At 41.0% G+C, this 3,769-nt stretch overlaps 1 non-coding gene and 1 pseudogene across 1 annotated transcript; both read right to left on the bottom strand.

Moving 5' to 3' along the window:
- Positions 1 to 536: 536 nt before the first annotated feature.
- Positions 537 to 691, bottom strand: LOC135166300 (5.8S ribosomal RNA). Its single transcript, XR_010299650.1, has one exon. It is a non-coding gene; the product is annotated as a 5.8S ribosomal RNA (ribosomal RNA).
- A 538-nt stretch (positions 692 to 1,229) lies between these two features.
- On the bottom strand, positions 1,230 to 3,404 carry LOC135166305 (small subunit ribosomal RNA; annotated as a pseudogene).
- Positions 3,405 to 3,769: the final 365 nt, after the last annotated feature.

The following is a 3,769-nucleotide window of genomic DNA, read 5'->3' as shown; positions in this document are numbered from 1 at the left end:
GAGGTCAACACGGGAAAAGGTTTTCCCCCTGACGTCAGCAGCATGGGCCGACCAGGACCCATTTCACTCTCACCCTCTCATTCTCTCTCTCTCACACACACACACCGTCTGGCCCTCACTACAGTGGGACAGGCCCCACCGCCATCAAGCCATAAACTTGATTCCTCCCTGGAGGAATCCTACTACTCTCGCTATACTTAAACTATTCTATTGCCAAGGGCATATTCCTCAACATCTGGACCGAGTGTCGCGACGTTAGGAGGGATTTCCCCATAACAATATAAATGTCCAAAAATCTCCGATACTACATATATATGAAAAATTCATAATATATTATTTTTCAATACGTAATTTTAAATGACGTCGTAATAATTTAAATATATTTGAGAAGAAATTCAATCTCTCTCTCAATCAAATATTATTATCTTGACGAGCATTCAACTTTACAAACGCTTGTACGATTTATCAAATATTTTTCTGTCATATATAGACAGATAAACACAAATAAAATTGTAAGTAGTTTTTTTTAAAACAAACGACCCTCAGCTAGGCGTAGTCCGGGAATTGGATCCGTGGACCGCAATGTGCGTTCGAAATGTCGATGTTCATGTGTCCTGCAGTTCACAAGTTGACGCGCAATTAGCTGCGTTCTTCATCGACCCACGAGCCAAGTGATCCACCGTTCAGGGTAATCATAAAAAAAAATTTTTTTTTTTGAAAAATGACAGTCATTGAATATAAAAATATTCAATCCAATCTCGCAATCTTGTTTCAATAAAAAATACAAGATGCCTAAGCAAACACAAAATTCAATTTTATTACTATTCAGACTTGTGTTCACTTTACCGTACACGGAAAAAGAATATCAACTTTGAGAACAAAGTATCCATCTAATTACTTACGGCATGAAGAAAAAAATTTTGAAATTTATATAAAATCATCATCACCAATTGTATCTTGTGTGGCGAAAATCATTACTAAACCTTGGGCACGTTAAATACCCATCATGATGAAAAAAAAATTCCCATCAAATAGGTTACCCCACATAATCGATGATATAGTGATGATTTATAAATTTCATTATATTATCATACGTATATAATATGGTTACATGTTTTCACATGTTTTAGACCATATAACGTAAGGTTTTATTGATATAATATGATATTATATCAATATAAAGAATAAAAATTCAAAATTTTATATTCTCTTTTTGGAATAGAACACGTTAATGATCCTTCCGCAGGTTCACCTACGGAAACCTTGTTACGAGTTTTACTTCCTCTAAATGATCAAGTTTGGCCATCTTCCCGGAAACATCGGCAATGCCGAAACATTGCCGCGCACCAGTCCAAAGACCTCACTAAATCATTCAATCGGTAGTAGCGACGGGCGGTGTGTACAAAGGGCAGGGACGTAATCAACGCGAGCTTATGACTCGCGCTTACTGGGAATTCCTCGTTCATGGGGAATAATTGCAAGCCCCAATTCCTAGCACGAAGGAGGTTCAGCGGGTTACCCGGCCTTTCGGCCAGGGAAGACACGCTGATTCCTTCAGTGTAGCGCGCGTGCGGCCCAGAACATCTAAGGGCATCACAGACCTGTTATTGCTCAATCTCGTGCGGCTAGAAGCCGCATGTCCCTCTAAGAAGATTTATTTGTACGTCGGCAGTAACAACCACTAGACCGAAATCGAGGGCCTTCAAAATACCAGAAAGTACGCCTATTTAGCAGGCTAGAGTCTCGTTCGTTATCGGAATTAACCAGGCAAATCGCTCCACCAACTAAGAACGGCCATGCACCACCACCCACCGAATCAAGAAAGAGCTATCAATCTGTCAATCCTTCCGGTGTCCGGGCCTGGTGAGGTTTCCCGTGTTGAGTCAAATTAAGCCGCAGGCTCCACTCCTGGTGGTGCCCTTCCGTCAATTCCTTTAAGTTTCAGCTTTGCAACCATACTTCCCCCGGAACCCAAAAGCTTTGGTTTCCCGGAAGCTGCCCGCCGAGTCATCGGAGGAACTTCGGCGGATCGCTAGCTAGCATCGTTTATGGTTAGAACTAGGGCAGTATCTAATCGCCTTCGAACCTCTAACTTTCGTTTTTGATTAATGAAAACATTTTTGGCAAATGCTTTCGCTTCTGTTCGTCTTGCGACGATCCAAGAATTTCACCTCTAACGTCGCAATACGAATGCCCCCATCTGTCCCTATTAATCATTACCTCGGGTTTCCGAAAACCAACAAAATAGAACCGAGGTCCTATTCCATTATTCCCTGCACACAAAAAAAAAAAAAAAAAAAAAAAAGAGTTGCCTCCTAAGCATCACTACGTGAAGCTTTCTACTGTGCTGTACCTCGAAATTGCATACCAGCATTTGTTTAGTCTCATTCATCGGCTTCCTCTTTTCGCTATTTCAAGTTTTCCCCATTCTTACTATCAATTTGGCTGTGGTGTTTATTTATCCTCGCATCCTCATGCGAGAACACGAGTGGACCTACATTTTTAAGTGGGATCCGAACCACTGATTCCATGCACACGGTATTCAGGCGAACATAAGCCTGCTTTAAGCACTCTAATTTGTTCAAAGTAAACGTACCGGCCCACCTCGACACTCAATGAAGAGCACCGCGATGGGATATTAGTTGGACCGCTTTGCTTTCACAAAGGTAAATCCACCGGTAGGACGTCCCACCATCATGTCAGTTAAACACCGCGTGCGGTGAACCAACAGCGTGGCACACAGATTCAACTACGAGCTTTTTAACCGCAACAACTTTAATATACGCTATTGGAGCTGGAACTACCGCGGCTGCTGCCACCAGACTTGCCCTGCAATGGATCCTCGTTAAAGGATTTAAAGGGTTCTCATTCCGATTACGAGGCCTCGGATGAGTCCTATATCGTTATTTTTCGTCACTACCTCCCCGTGCCGGGAGTGGGTAATTTGCGCGCCTGCTGCCTCCTTGGATGTGGTAGCCGTTTCTCAGGCTCCCTCTCCGGAATCGAACCCTGATTCCCCGTTACCCGTTACAACCATGGTAGGCGCAGAACCTACCATCGACAGTTGATAAGGCAGACATTTGAAAGATTCGCCGCCGGTACGAGATCATGCGATCAGCACAAAGTTATTCAGAGTCACCAAAGTTAACGATGGATAGGGAAAACCTACCACCGATTGGTTTTGATCTAATAAAAGCATTCCTCCCATCTCTGGTTAGAAGTCTATTTTGCATGTATTAGCTCTAGAATTACCACAGTTATCCAAGCAAATGTGAGTACGATCCAAGGAACCATAACTGATTTAATGAGCCATTCGCTGATCCACCTTAATTCGGCATGTACTGAGAAATGCATGGCTTAATCTTTGAGACAAGCATATCACTACTGGCAGGATCAACCAGGGAGCTTCGATTTTTTTTCTTTTAAAATATGAAACTTTTTTCATTTTATTTGGTGTTAATATAACACATTTTTAAAATTAATTGTGCAACACATTTTATTTTGTATTTGGTTTATTAACATCAAATACATTTTGAGGTGTTTTGTTGATTTTAATTTCAAACACTTTCCTCTCATCCACATTTGTGAATGTGAAAACATTCATCGTTAGATTTTTAAACGACATGGTTATAAGAAATAACTTTTTTCATTTTGACAACTTTATAATTTTACTTGGAGTGAAGTAATTTACGCTCTGTTAGCGTTACACTTGGTTTTACAAAGAACACTATACACTTAAATTTTTCCGACACTGATTAATGAAACAAAA

The sequence above is a fragment of the Diachasmimorpha longicaudata genome, chromosome 9, assembly GCF_034640455.1.
Source record: "Diachasmimorpha longicaudata isolate KC_UGA_2023 chromosome 9, iyDiaLong2, whole genome shotgun sequence".
NCBI lineage: Eukaryota > Metazoa > Arthropoda > Insecta > Hymenoptera > Braconidae > Diachasmimorpha > Diachasmimorpha longicaudata.
This window is presented reverse-complemented; position numbering and strand designations above follow the sequence as displayed.